Here is a 16,628-nt window from a genome sequence, read left to right as displayed (position 1 = left end):
CATAATCTTTCAGGCAAGGAAAAGGATATTCAACAAAATAAGAGACTTCAGTTCCTTCTGATGAAAAGGTCAGAGCTCAATGGAAAATTTCATCTTCAAATACACGACTCAGTAGAAACATAAAAATGTAAAAAGGAAAAAAAGCAGCTTGTTATTCAATAAGAGCAAACTGTTTACATCCCTGTATGGAAGGATGATCCCTGTTAATCTTGAGAATCATATAAATAATTGTTACAACATTAAAAGGGATATACATAAAGGGTATGGATATAAATTAACTGATGTTATGATAAAAACATAATTAAGGGGTGCAAAGGGATTATAATGGAAGAAGAGGAAAGGAAGAGGCAGAGAAGGGTAAATTACATCACCTGAAGAGACAAAAAAGTATTATAATAAAGGGAAAGAAGGTAGTGAGAGGAGCATCGTAAGAGCTTTACTCCAACTGGATCTGGTTCAAGAAGGGAATAACATACAATTAAGTATAGGAATGTAACTTGCCCTACAGTCCGTAGGAGAGTAAAAGGGAAAGAAAATGGAGGGGATGGTTTGAAGAGAGAAAAGAAGTAATAATGAAAAAGGGAAAGAAAAAGGGGGGCTGATACAAGGCAGAGAAGACTGAGGGAGGCAGTAATCAAAAATAAAAGTCTTTGAGGAGTGGAAGGGAGAAATAAAAGCGTAAATGGGTGGGGAGAAATAGGATGGAGAGAAAGACATAGATAATATTCATAAGTGTGAAAGTGAATGGGATGAACCCTCCCATAAAACAGAGGCTGATAGCAGAATAGATTAAAAACCATAATCCTGCAATATGTTGCTTATAAGAAACACATTCAAAACGGGGATACACACAGAATAAAGGTAAAAGTCTGTAGCAGAATATATTATTCTTCAGCTGAAGTAAAAAAAAAAGTAGCAATCCTAATCTTGGACAAAGCAAAAGCAAAAACCAATCTAATGAGAAGGGATAAGGAAGGAAACTATATCCTGTGAAAAGGCGACATAGGCAATGAAGTAATATCATTACTAAACATACATACACCAAGTAGTATAGCATCCAAATTCTGAGAGGAGGACTAAAGGGAGTTACAGGAAGGAACAGATAGCAAAACTATACTAGTGGGGGACCTCAACATTCCCCTCTATGAACTTGATAAACCTAACCTCAAAATAAACAAGAAAGAAGTGAAGGAGGTGAATAGAATTTTAGAAAATATAGATATGGTAGACCTCTGAAGAAACTTGAATGGGGATAGAAAGGAATATTCCTTTTTCTCTATGGTACATGACACATACACAAAAATTTACTATGAACTAAGGCATAAAAACTTCACAATCCAGTGCAGAAAGACAGAAATACTAAATGCAACTTTTTCAGATCATGCTGCAATAAAAATTATATGTAAGGGGCCACTAGGTGGCACAGTTAATAGAGCACTAGCCCTGGAGTCAGGAAGACCTGAGTTCAAATCTGGGCTCAGACACTTAACACAAAAATAAGACTGTGACCTTGGGCAAGTCGCTTAACCCTAACTGCACTCCAAAAAAAAAAAAAAAAAGGCAAAAATTATATGTGAAAAAGGATCATGGAAAGATAGACTAACTATTAATTGGAACCTAAATAATCTAATCCAAAGAATGAGTGGGTCAAGCAACAAATCACAGAAACAATCAATAACTTCATTTTTAAAAATGACAATACAGGGCAGAGTGAAAATGGTGGCATAGAAGCAGGAAAACTCCATGAGCTCCCCCCCATAACCACCTCAAATACCTATAAAATATTGCTCTAAACAAATTTTAGAGTTGCAGAACCCAAAAAGTGACAGAGAGAAACAAATCTCCTGTTGAAGGCAGACCGGCAGGAAGGGTCTTTCACAGCACTCTGGGAGTAGAGCCCAGCCCCACATGAGGCCATGATTTTAGCCCCAGGATGGCCCCAACCAGTAGCATCTGGAGCAAACTTCCAGAGAGTGGATCACCAGCAGCAGTGGTGGTTTCCAGAATATAAACCCATAAATGCCAAAGACAAAGTAAAAGGTCAGTGTAGAACTCTGTTGGAACTGGGGAAGATGGAGGCATGGTATAGCCTCTGCCCCCAGAGTGAGAAGAAGCTGAGGCATGGCAGCCATGTAGTTGCCTCTGTGTGGCTGCTTTAGAGCTCCCAGCATGCAGACCATAGCAGGGCCCAAGAAATCATTTAAAGGGTTATTGCTCATGCTTTAACCTGCCTGGATCTGGATCACAGTCTTGGGTGGTGGTGCTGAGGTGTATGATCAGTAAGGCAGAGCGTGTGGGGGCTGTAGAGATGGTGCATTCCCAAAGGTTCTGGCAGCTGCAAGAAAACCCCAGTGATTTGAGACAAAGCTCTCCCCTTTGGAAGCTGAATTTTACCCTGGCAAAGAGCTCAAAAGTCAAGTAATTGAGTGGCAATATGAGCAAGCAAAGAAAGTAAAGCAAGCACAGCAATCCAACTTTAGATTCTTTTTTGGGAGACAATAAGGGTCAAAGCATGGAATGGGAGGAGGGGAAAGACAATGAATTCAAAAATCCTGCACCAAAAAGTTGCAAGAAATATATGAATTGGTCACAGGCCATGGAGGAGCTCAAGAAGGATTTTGAAAACTAAGTGAGAGAAATGGAGGGAAAATTGGGAAAAGAAATGAGAATGATGGAAGAAAATAATGAAAAGAGATTCAACAACATTACTGAAAAAAATAACACCTTAAAAAGTAGACTAACTCAAATGGCGAAAGAGAACCAAAAAGCCAACGAGGAGAAAAATGCCTTAAAAAGCCAAATTTGCCAGATGGAAAAAGAATATCAAAAGCTCACTGAAGAGCTTCCTTCAGAATTAGTTTGGAGTAAGTGGAAGCTAGTGACTTTATGAGAAATCAAGATACTCTTAAACATATACAAACAAATGAAAAAAAAAATAGAGGCAATGTGAAATAGCTCATTGGGAAATCTACTGACCTGGAGAATAGATCTAGGAGAGATAATTTAAAAATTATTGGACTACCTGAAGGGCATGATCAAAAAAGAACCTATAAGTCATCCTTCAATAAATTCTCAAGGAAAATTGCCCTGATGTTTTAGATCCAGAGGGCAAAATAGAGGTTGAAAGAATCCACCATTCACCTCCTAAAAAAGATCCCCAAAAGAAAACTCCTAGGAATATTATACCCAGGTTCCACAGTTCCCAGATCAAGGAGAAAATATTACAAGTAGCCAAGAAGAAACAATTTGAATATTGTGGAAACACAATCAGGATAACACAGGATCTGGCAGCTTCTACATTGAGGAATCAAAGAGCTTGGAATATTATATTCCAGAGATCAAAGGATCTGAGATTAAAACCAAGAATCACCTACGTAGCAAAACTGCATATCATGTTTCAGGGGAAAATGTGATTGTTCAATGAAATAGAGGACTTCAAGCATTCTTGATGAAAAAAACCAGAGTTGAATAGAAAATTTGTCATCCAGATACAAGGAGCAAGAGAAGCATGAGAAGGCAAACAGGGAAAATAAATCATAAGGAACTTATCAAAGTTGAACTATTTACATTCTTACATGACAAAATGATAATTGTAACTTATGAAAACTTTCTCAGTATGAGAATAGTTGAAGGGAATAGAAATATATATATATATATATAGGTATGTATGTATACACATATATAGGTATGTGTGTATGTATACATACATATATATGTCTGTATGGGAGGGTGTATGTGCATATGTATATATATGTATGTGTACAGGTATACATAGACAGAGGGCACAGGAGTGATTGAATAGGAAGGGGTGATATTTACAAGGTGAAATTGAGAGGTGAGAAAAGAATATAATGAGAAGAGATGGGGAAAGACAAAATTGGATAAATTATCTCATATAGAAGAGGCAAAGATAACTCTTACAATGATGGGAAAGTACAGGAAGGCATAAGGGAATGGGTCAAACTTACTCTTATTGAATTTGGCTTAGGGAGGGTATGGCATACACACTAAATTGGGTATCTTGCCTTCCAGGAGAGTAGACGGGAAGGGGATGAGAGGAGCAATGATGGAGGGGAGGGTAGTTTGGGAGGGAGCATAGTTAGAAGCACACACTTTTGAGAAGGGACATGGTTGGGGCGGCCAGGTAACACAGCGAGTAAGAGTACCGGCTCCAGTGTCGGGATGACCTGGGGATAGAATCTGGGCTCAGGCATTTATCACCCACCCAGAAAAGTCTGGCTGTGTAACCTTGAGCAAGTTACTTAGCCCTGATTGCTTAGGGGTGGCCAGGTGGCTCAGTGAGTAAAAGCACCGGCTCCAGTGTCAGGATGACCTGGGGATCAAATCCGGGCTCAGATACTTAGCACCACACCCAGAAATAACTGGCTGTGTAACCTTGAGCAAGTTGCTTAACCCTGATTGCTTAAAAAAAGCGTGGGGGGACGTGGTCAAAATAGAGAATGGAACAAGTTGGGGACAAGATAGGATGGAGGGAAATATAGTCAATCTTTCACAATATGTTCATTGTGGAAATGTTTTGTGTAACTCCACATGTACAACCCATATTGAATTGCTTATCTTCTCAGTAAGTGTGGGTGACAAGGGAGGAAGAGAAAGAATCTGGAATTCAAAGTTTTAAAGTCAAGTGTTAAAAAAAAATTATTATTATTATTTACATGCAACTGGGAAATAAGATATATAGGCACTGGGGTATGGAGATCCATCTTGCCTTACAAGAAATTTGGAGGGGGTTTGGGGGAGGATATAGGGGAGAGTAGATTAGGGTAGGGGGTATTCAATGAGATCGCTGTTTTGTGGTGGTGGGTAGGGGAAAGACAGGGAGAAATTTTGTAACTCAATATCTTATGGAAATGAATAATTTAAACTAAAAATAAAAATAAAATGTAATTTTAAAAATGACAATAAGTCAACATACCAAAACTTATGGGATGCAGTGAAAGCATTTCTTAGGGGAAGTTTTATATCTCTTAATGCTTACATGAATAAAATAGAGAACAAGGAGATGAATGAATTGGGGGTGCAACTGGAAAACCTAAATACCAATTTAGAAATACTGAAAACCAAAGGAGAGATTAATAAAATTAAAATTAAGAAAACTATTGAACTAATAAATATGAGTTGGTTTTATAAAATAAAAAAAATAAAACTGATAAACCTCTGCTCAATTTTACCAAATTATCAGAATTATAAATGAAAAAGGTGAATTTACCTCTAATGAAGAGTAAATTAAACCAATAATCATGAATTATTTTGCCCAATTGTATGCCCACGAATTTGACAATCTTAGGGAAATGGGATGGATATCTACAAAAATGTAAATTGTCCAGATCAACAGAAGAGGAAGTAAAATACTTAACTCTTTCTCAGAAAGAAGAAATTGAACAATCCATCAATGAACTTCCTAGGAAAATATCTCCAGTGCCATATGTATTTATAAGCAAATTCTATCAAATATTTAAACATTAATGAATACCAATACTGTATAGACTATTTGGGAAAACTGATGAAGAAGGAGTCCTTCCTAATACTTTTTATGATACTGTAAAGCCATGCATGAGCAGCTTTCCAGAGGACTGCTTCTGTGACCAGCTTTCAAGATTCTGATTACCAGTATAGAGAACTCTCTATTTATTCAATAACAAATCTGATCAAAACATTCACAGAAAATCAAGGTACAGCATTCACAATGTTACAACTTATCACAGAAAATTAAAATGCAATATTCACCACATCATGACTCAATAACTTGTCACTAAAATGGCCACACAGTTTTCACCAAAGTGGTCAGATATATTTTTTAAAAAGTACATTCATTTAGTCGATCACAAAATCCTTAATTCAATCGCAAAGAACAAAAGTTCTCCACCCCTACATGACAGTAAATCACAATCTTCTCAGTCAGTACACAGTATCCAAGTAAAATCTTTCAGTTTGACTGGAAGCTGGCTCTCAGCTTCCATGGTTCCACTTTCATGGCCCCAGTTCTGTCACCTGTGTTTAAAGGCAGGCAGCTCCCAGTTCCTCGTCCAGTTCCCATTCCATACTGAAGTTCACAGTGTCCAGTCCACCTCAAGTCCTTTGCAGTTTCTGTTTCTGGGAAGACAAAGCTTGACAGAGCCACAATAATACTCATGCATATTGCCAGCACCATCATCACTTCACTATCTGCCTGTGAAATCAACTCAGACCTACCCACAAGGTCTGAGAACGCAACATAAATCATCAACATAGAAATCAACACAGACCCACAAGCAAGGTCCAAGAGGTCAGCACAAATCATTAGCAATGTACCAGCACCTCCAAAACCCTTCTCCAGGACTTCTGTAAACATACAACAAGAAAATTCTTTCAGGGCTTCCAGTAAGGTCCCAGGACTTCTGTACAAAATATCACAAACATCAACACAGACAGAGTAGACAGTGTGCCAGGATACCACAAGTTTTCTCTGTCTTGACTCTGCCACCAAAAGAGTCCTCTTCTCAGTTCTGCTGTCTATAGTCCCCGGAAATTCTTCTTATATATGGTCATTAGCTCCTCCCCTTCCTGTTTCAAGAATTCGAGTTCTAGGGTTTACAAGTTTTGGGGTTCACATGTTTTGTTTCTTAACAGACTTGATACAAGGCTCAAAAGAAACTTGAACAGAAGCAAGGTGTTAATTCAGTGACTGAAATAAGGTGCGAACTATTTCTGTGCTTGCCATTACAGATACAAATATCATATTGATACCAAAATTGGGAAAAAGTCAAAACGAAAAAGAAAATTATAGAACAATTTCTCTAATGAATATAGATACAAATATTTTAAATAAAATATTAGCAAAAAGGTTGCAGCAACTTATCACAAGAACAATACAATTTGATCAAGTAAGATTTATAAAAGGAATGCAGGACTGGTTCAATATTAGGAAAACTATGAGCATAATTGATCACATCAACAACAAAACTCACAGAAATCATATGACTATCTCAATGGATAAAGAAAAAACATTTCTGACAAAATACAACACCAATTTCTATTGAAAACGCTGGAGAGTAATGAAATAAATGGAGCCTTCCTTAAAATGGTAAGTAGCATCTACCTAAAACCATAAACAAGCATTACATGTAATGGGAATAAGTTAGAAGCATTTCCAGTAAGATCAGGGTGAAATGAGGATATCCATTATCACCACTATTATTCAATATGAAACTAGAAATGATAGCTTTAGCAATAAGAGAAGAAAAAGAAATTAAAGGAATTAGAATAGGCAAAGAAGAAACTGGAGAATGCTAGAGAATCAAGTAAAAAATTACTTGAGATAACAACTTTAGTAAAGTTTCAGGGTATAAAATAAACCCACAAAATCATCTGCAATTTACACATTACTAACAAAGGCCAACAGCAAGAGATAGAAAGTTACTGGAGATAACATAAAATCTTTGGGAGTCTACCTGCTAAAACAAATGCAGGGAATATGTAAACACAGTTACAAAACACTTTTCCCACAAATAAAGTCAGATCTAAATAATGGTAAAAACATCAGTTGCTCATTGGTATGCTGAGCTAATATACCTAAATTAATTTACTTATTCAGGGCCATATTAATCATACTACCAAAAATATTTTTTGAGTTAGAAAAAATAATATAAAAATTCATTTGGAAGAACAAAAGTTCCAGGATATCAGGAATTAATGAAAAATAATATGCTAGGGAAGGTGATCTACCCAAAAGAGATCTTAAATTGTATTATAAAGCAGCTATCATCAAAACCACTTGGTACAGGCTCAGAAATAGAGGGGTAGATCAGTGGAATAGGTTAGGTACACAAGACACAGTAGTCAATGATTATAGTAATCTACTGTTTGATAAACCCAAAGACCCCAGCTTCTGAGATAAGAACTCACTGACAAAATATGCTGGGAAAACTTGAAAAGAGTATGGCAGACACTGAGCATAGACCAATGTCTGACACTGTATACCAGAATAAAGTCCAAATGGGTACATGATCTAGGTATAAAGCCTGATACTATCAATAAATTAGGCGATCAAGGAAAAGTTTATTTGTCAGATTATTGAGAATGGAGGAATATATGACCAAACAAGAGAAAAAGAACATTGTGGAATGAAAAATAGATAATTTTGATTACATGAAATTGAAAGATTTCTGCATAAACAAAGTCAATGCAACGAAGATTAGGAGGGAAACAGAAAACTGGGAGATAATTTTTACAAGCCGTGTCTCTGATAAAGGCTTCATTTCTAAAATATATAGAAAACTGAGACAAATTTACAAGAAAACAAGTCATTGCCCAATTGATAAATGGTCAGAGGATATGAAAGGCAGTTTTCAGAGGAAGAAATTAACATGATCCATAGTCATATAAAAATGCTATAAATCACTATTGATTAGAGAGATGCAAATCAAAACAACTCTGACATACTAAATCACACCTATCAGATTGGCCAACATGGCAAAACAGGAAAATGATAAATACTGAAGATGTGAAAAAATTGGAACACTAATTTATATTTGGTGGATCTGTGAGCTGGGCCAACCATTCCAGAGAGAGATTTGGAACTATACCCAAAAAGCTATAAAACGTGTATATCCTTTAACCCAGCAATACCATTTCTATGGCTGTATCCCAGAGAGATCATAAAAATGGGAAAAAGACCTACATGCACAAAAATATTTATAGCATCTCCTTTTGGGGTGGTCAAGGACTGGAAATCAAGGGGCTGACTATTAATTGGAGAATGGCTAAACAAGTGGTGGTATATGAATGTAATGGAATTCTATTGTGCTATAAGAAATGATAAACAGGTGAACTTCAGAAAAACTGATCTTGAGTGAAAGGAGTAGAACCAGGAGAACATTGTGCACTGTAATAGCTACAGAGTATGAGGAATGATTTTTATATACTTAGCCCTTCTCAACAATGCAAGAACCTAAAACAATTCCAAAAGACACATGATGGAAAATGCGAGTCACATCCAGAGAAATAACTATGGTATCAGAATGTAGAATGAAGAAGACTATTTTCTTTTTTTTTCCTTTCTCATGGTTTTTCCCATTTCTTATAATTCTTCTATGCAATATATCTAACGTGAAAATGTGTTTAATAGGAATGTGTGGGTAGACCCCATATCAGATTGCAAGCCATCTTGGGGAGGGAGGTGTAGAAAATTTAAAATGTATGGAAGTGAAAGCTGAAAATTAAAAATAAGTAATTTAATTAAAAAGAAGAAAACTGAGGCTCACAGAGATTCCATAAAATGTCCAAGTTAAGGCAAACAGTAAATAACAGAGTGGAATTTGCATTCAGGCTCTTTGCTTCCAGGCTCAGTGTTGTCCCTATCTGTAATTATCTCAGTACTTTTCAGCATGTCAGTTGCTATTTGCCTCAATACAGATTTAAAAACTGCTCTTTCCTTTTTCTCTTAATCTGAATCCTCTCTACTGTAGAGATATTTACTGGGTATTCCAAAAGTCCTAGTGAATTAAGCTATTAAAGTTTAAACTTCACTAAGACCTTTTATATTATCTTTATTATACAGTCCATTCAAATTTTACCTGGGCTGGCCATTAGAATCATTTCAGTTGGCTATTTTAAGTATAGATGCTGTGAAACATGCCATCAACCTCTGAGATGGGAATGAGACTCCAGGTGCAGAATGTGACATTTTTGGGGGTATGACAATTGAGGATATTTATTTTTTGTTTGATTATGCATATTTATTAGAAGGGTTTTTTTTTTCTTGATTTGTTTTCCCAATGAGGAATTTGAAAGGGAAAGAAAATACATTCTTGCTAATTGAAAATAGTAAAGAAATACACTTAATTTTCTATCAGCTGATGTGACAATATCTACCAGTATAGCAGTTGTAATGAGACCCTTCTCCAGGTTCTCTCTCAACTTGGTACAGATGAAGACTGAAATACAAGGGGGGGGGGGGGAAAGAGGCGACTTCATCATCTTTAGCTATGTTATTGTGTTCAGAATACCATAGGAGAAAGCACCCTTGAGGCAAATCACTTTCTCTCTTGAATACATAATCTGCCTCATATACTTTCATATGATTCTTCTAGTCTCTGTTGTTGAAAAGTTAAAAAAAACCTTGGGTTTCTTAAGATTCTTATATGTTGAACATAAGAAAACACAGCAAATAGTTTTTTAAAAATTATACATGCAATTGGGTGTGGCTAGGGGGTGCAGTGAACAGAGCATCACCCCTGGAGTCAGGAGGAGTTCAAATCTGGTCTCAGACACTTAACACTTACTAGCCCTGTGACATTGGGCAAGTCACTTAACCCCAATTGCCCTGACTTCCACCTCCAAAAAGCAACATATATATATATATATATATATATATATATATATATGTGCAATTTAAGACATAATATTTAGAGCAGCAAATAAGAATAATAGACTTGTGTTTGAGAAATATAAAGATAATATTTTAGGATAAGATAAATTATTTGCTAAAAATTATCATGACAACTACAAAACACTATGGTTGAAACTGGGAATGGACCAATATCTCACACCATTTGCCAAAATAAGGTCAAAATGGATACATGACCTAAATGTAAAAAGAGAGATTTTACAAGAAAATTAGAAGAACATGAGACATATTACTGGTCAAACTTTCAAATAGGGAATTTGTGAATAAACAGGAGAAAGAGTGCAAAGTAAAGTATAAAAGAGATAATTTCAATTACATTGAATTAAAAAAAGTTTTATGTTAATAAAAACTAATATAGCCAAGATCAGAAGGAAAGCAGAAAATCGGGGAAATTTTTATTGAAAATTTATCAGATCAAAGGTCTCATATCTATACCACATAAAGGTCTATGTCAAGCCTATAAGAACAGAAGTCATTCCCCAATAGATAAATGGTCAAAGGTAATGAACAGACAGTTTTCCAATTAAGAAATCAAAATAGTTTCTAGTCATAAAAATGTTCCAAATAATTATTGATTAGAGAAATGCAGAGTAAAACAACCTTGAAATATCATTTTATACTTATCATATTAGCTACTTTGAAAGAAGGGGAAAGTGACAAATGTTGAACATAATGTGGAAAAAAATTGGGATAATGATTCATTGTTGGTAGAATTATAAAATGGTCCAACCATTTTGGAGAGCAATCTGGAGTAATCCCCAAAGAGTTATTAAACTACCTATACTTTTTGACCGAGAAATACCACTGCATGTTCTATTTCTAAAGATTATTAGGGAAAAAGGAAAAAAAAATCAATATGTTCTAAAAGTTTAAAGCCATTATCTTTGTGGAGGTAAAGAACTGGAAACTGAAGGGATGCCCATCAATTGAGGAATGGCTGAACAAGTTGTAATATATAATTGTAAGAGAATAGTGCTGTGCTATAAGAAATGATGAGCTCAATGACTTTAGAAAAAAAACATGGAAAGGCTTGCATGAAACAAAGAAGAGTAAAATGAGTAGAATCGTTAGAACATTATATATGGTAACAGCAATACTGTTTTAACAATGACTTTGAGTGAAAAAGTTGTTAATCTACTATAAATTCCCAATTTAACAATAAACAATATAGATGAAGAAAGATGTTATCTGCATCCAGAGAAAGACTAATAAATAGATGTATAGAATAATTCACATAATAACACCACAAATAGTTATTTATAGAATTATATATGTGTGTATGTATAAATATGCATAATCCACATTACACATGTAAATATTGTGTATATATGTATTTATGTGTGTGTGTATATATGTATGTATGTATATATATATATGTGGAAACTTATTTGTGTCTAATGGTAGCCATCTCTAAGGCAGGTAGGAAAAGGGGATAAATAAATTTACATGATAATTTTATTATATATTTGAAAAGAATAGAAAGTTGTACATAGCAGATTTGCAGGCACATGTGCAACTATCTTTTTTATTGTAGTATTTTATGCAATTACTTGTTTTATTCCATAAATAATTTGTTTTAATTTAAAAAAGATTTTTTCAATTTATTTATTTATTTTAAGTTTTAAACATCCATTTCCAAAAGATTTTGAGGTACAAAGTTTTCTCCCCATCTTTCTCCTACCCCTACCCCAAAATAATAAGGCTACTGAATATTTATTCCCTCAATCTTATCTCTCTTATATCCTCCCCCATCACCACCCCCTAAGTTTCTAGTAGGGCGAGATGGATTTCTATACCCCAGTTCCTGTATATCTGATTTCCCATTTGCATGTAAAAAAGTCAATTTTTTTAAATGTTTATTTCTGAAACTTTGTGTTCCAGAGTCTTTCCCTTTTTCCCTCCTCAACTACCCCCACTGGGAAGATAAGCAATTCAACATAGGTTGTACATGAGTAGTAATAAAAAAACTTCCATAGTAGTTATATTGTGAAAGACAAACTATATTTCTCTCCATCCAATCCCTCTCCATACTTATTCTATCTTCTCCTTTGCCCTGTCCCTTTTCAAAAGTGTTTGCTTTTAACTACCCTCTCACCCAATCTGCCCTCCCTTCTATCATTCCCACTCTTTTCTCTTTCCCCCTACTTTCTTGTGGGGTAAGATACCCAATCAAATGTATGTTATTCCCTCCTTAAGCCAAATTCAATGAGAATAAGGGTGACTCATTCCCTTTCACCTTCTTGCTCTTCCTCTCCATTGTAAAAGTGTTCTCTTGCCTCTTTTATATGAGATAATTTACCCTAATTACCTCTCCCTTTTTCCTCCCAATATTATTCCTCTCTCAGCTCTTAATTTTATTTTTTAGATATCATCCTTTCATATTCAAATCATTATAAAAGTAATTGAATTTAAAGATCCCCCTGTATTGGATTTGTTTTTGGATTGATTATGTTAAAACTCAGAACCTGTGAATCCCACTTGTGGGATGGACTTGTTGACGTGAAAAGAGAGGGATGAACTGGGAGGAGCTGGTGACATGAATTTAGAGAAGCATGTGCAGAGAGAGGTAGAAGCGTTGTTTTGGAAGCAGCATCGTGGAGGCAGAAATGGAGAGGATTGCTGAGGGCCAGTTTAAACCGCCCAGGATTTTTGAGAGCTGCCACCCAGATCTGTCAAGGACTGAGGAGACACGGTTGTTATTCTGGTACTTTGTCTGTCTTTGATGTTGTTTTGCCAGATTCGTCCACTGGTGAAGGACAGTCCTGTTTTTGCAAAGGTCCTGGAACCTTGCTGTTGGTTCAGAGCTCCTGAGACTGTTCTGCAGACAGAGAGTAAATTGTGTCCACTGGTGAAGGTGGTGCTGTTGTTACAGAGGTCTCAGAACCTTGCTGTTGGTTCAGAGCTCCTAGGACTGTTCTTCAGACAGAGAATGAATTAATGAGGACACTTGTGGCCTTGCTAAGCTTTGTCTCCCCAGGAACAAAGATTGCTGAGAATTTTTTCTTGGGTCAAGATGAAGAAAAGACGTTTCTTTGGGTATTAGATGCTATGCTTAAGCTTGTTGTAACTCTGGGGTAGATGGCCTATTCAGTAGAGATCCAAGGGTGAGGAACTTTTGACAATTTTGTGCTTTGTGATTGACTAAATGAATGTACTGCCTAGAGGTGGAGTAGTACTTAGAAGAGGGTCTTTGGAATTAACTAAATTAATTATAATGTCCAGGGGTGGAGTAGTACTTGGGAATTATTGAATTCCACTTGGTGAATGCTATATTTTGAATTATGCTATATTTTGATTTTCTCTGTTCTTAATTTGTCACTGTATAAAATGGAGAACAGCTATGCTGGTATTTTGAACCTTGGGAAGTTGCCTTTGCTTGGCATTACACTAATCATGTGCTGTCAGTCTATGTATACATGTAAATACATATGCACACACTCGCATATATATTTATACACACATACACCCTCCTATATACACATATATGTATGTATACATACACACATGCACACACACATATACACACACACATACATTCCCTTCAACTATCCTCATATTGAGAAAAGTCTCATGAGGTACTATTATTGTTTTTCCATGTAGGAATGTAAATAGTTCAACTTTCATAAGTACCTTATGATTTCTTTTTCCTGTTTACCTTCTCATGCTTCTCTTGCTTGTTATATTTGAAAGTCAAATTTTCTCTTCACCTCTGGTTTTTCATCAAGAATGCTTGAAAATCCTCTATTTCATTGAATGACCATATTTTCTCCTGAAGCATTATACTCAGTTTTGCTGGATAGGTGATTATTGGTTTTAATCCCAGCTCTTTTGACTTCCAGAATATCATATTCCAAGCCCTTCAATCCTTCAAGGTAGAAGCTGCTAGGTTTTGTCTTATCCTGATTGTGTTTCCATAATACTCAAATAGTTTCTTTCTGAGTGCTTGCAGCATTTGCTCCTTGACCTGGGAACTCTGGAACTTGGCTATGCTATTCCTAGGAGTTTTCTTTTTGGGATCTTTTTCAAGAGGCAATTGGTGAATTCTTTCAATTTCTCCTTTGCCTTCTGGTTCTAGAATATCAGGGCAATTTTGCTTGATAATTTCTTGAAAGATGGTGTCTAGACTTTTTTTTTGATCATGGCTTTCGGGTGGTCCAATAACTTTTAAATTATCTCTCCTGGATCTGTTTTCCAGGTCAGTGTTTTTTTCTAATGAGATATTTCACATTGACTTCTATTTTTTCATTTGTTTGGATCTGTTTTATAGTATCTTGATTTCTCATAAAGCTTCCAATTTCTCCAACCTAATTCTGAAGGAATTATCCTCTTCAGTGAATTTTTGAAATTAATTTTACATCCTGAAAATTGGGGTTTTTAAAGCATTCTTCTCATTAGCTTTTGGGGTCTCATTAGCTTTTGGGGTCTCTTTTGCCATTTGCTTTATTCTAATTTTTAAGGTGTTATTTTCTTCAGTATTTTTGCAGGTTCTCTCCTTTAGCAGGGTGTTGAATTACATTTCATGATTTTCTTGCATCATTCTAATTTCTCTTCCCAATTTTTCCTCCACTTCTCTTGATTTTTAAAATCCTTCTTTAGCTCTTCCATGGCCTATGACTAGTTCATATTTTTCTTGGGAGCTTTTGATGCAGGACTTTTGACTTTTCTTTCTTCCTCCAGTTCCATGCTTTGATCTTTTTTGTCCCCCAAAAAGGATTGTGTGGTCTGATTGTACTTTCTCTGCTTGCTCATCTTGCCAATTTCTTGACTTTTTAGCTCTTTGCCATGGCATAACTCTGCTTACAGATTGGAGTGAAGTTTGTCCCAAATTGCTGGGATTTTCACAGATGTTGGAACTATTACTTAGGCGCCCTCTCTACAGCCCTCACAACCTCTGGCACATTGGCCACACACTCCAGGACTACCACCCAAGACCATGATCCAGATCCAGGCAGTTTAAAGCATGAGAGATTACCCCCTGAATGGTTTCTTGGTCCCCTTACAATCTGCAGGCCAGGAGTTTGGGAAACAGCCATGTGGCAGCCGCTGCAGCCACCATACCTCTGCCATTTCTTGTCCCAGGGGTAGGAGGGCAGACTGAGCTCTTCCTTCATCCTTCCAACAGAGTTTCCTTCTGACTTTTTATTTTTTCTTTGACATGTTTGGTTGAGAAGTCTGGAAACCACCACTGCTGCTGGTGATTCCCTCTGCTGAAGTCTTCTCTGGATGGTATGGGTCACCTTGGGGCCAGAACCATTGCTCATGAGGGACCACACTTGGCTCCCAGTGTGCTTCAAAAGACCTTTCCTATAGGCCTTCCAGGCTTCCTTTAGTGGGGGGTTTGTTTCTTTCTGTCACTTTGTAGGTTCTATAGCTTTAATATTTGTTTAGAGTCATTTTTTTCACTTGCATTGGAAGTGGTTGGAACCAATGCCCAAACCAAGGTGGGCTTTTACTCTGCCATCTTGGCTCCATCCCTCACAAAAGATTTTTTAAAGTTATATAGAAGTTATGGCTTTCCATTCTTCTCTCCCTCTCTGTCTCTTTTTCTCTTTTGTAAAATATTTTCATATTATTAATTTTGTGCAAAAATACTCCAATTGAAATAAATGAAAGAAAATTAAAATAGCATGCTTCAGTCTATATTAAATAAATATCAGCTCCTTCTCTGAAGGCAGATAGTTTGTTTCATCATTAGTAGTTTGAGATTTTCTTGAATGATTGTGTTGTTTAGGATAGTTAAGTCATCATCCCATCAATGTCTCCACACGCACACACACACACAGAGTATATTTACATGTATTCCCTCTAATTGCTATTTTGGTAATAAATTCTTCTGGAAAGTTGCTTTTGCATGGTCTTACACATGTTGAAATATAAACAGTTTAACTCATTGAATTTCTTATATTTCCCTTACTTTTTTCTTTATTTACCTTTCTATGCTTCCCCTGAGTCTTGTATCTGGGTGTCAAAATTTTTATTCAACTCTGGTCTTTTAGTTACAAAGTGTTTCGAAGTGCTCTGTTTTGTTAAATAGCTATGTTTATACAGGAAAGATTATATTCAGTTTTTCTGGGTTGATTATTCTTGGTTGTAATCCTAACTTCCTTGCCTTTCAGTATGTCTATTCCTAGTCATCCAGCTTTTGTTTTTGTTTTTAATTTTTAATGTGGAAGTTGTCAAATAATGCGTAATCTTGAATGCAGCTCCACAATATTTGAAT

Source organism: Petaurus breviceps, unplaced genomic scaffold, assembly GCF_028583685.1.
Source record: "Petaurus breviceps papuanus isolate PSGF00001 unplaced genomic scaffold, PetGlider_PUasm1.0 90804, whole genome shotgun sequence".
In the NCBI taxonomy this organism is placed as follows: Eukaryota; Metazoa; Chordata; class Mammalia; order Diprotodontia; family Petauridae; genus Petaurus; species Petaurus breviceps.
Note: the sequence above shows the minus strand (reverse complement) of the source record.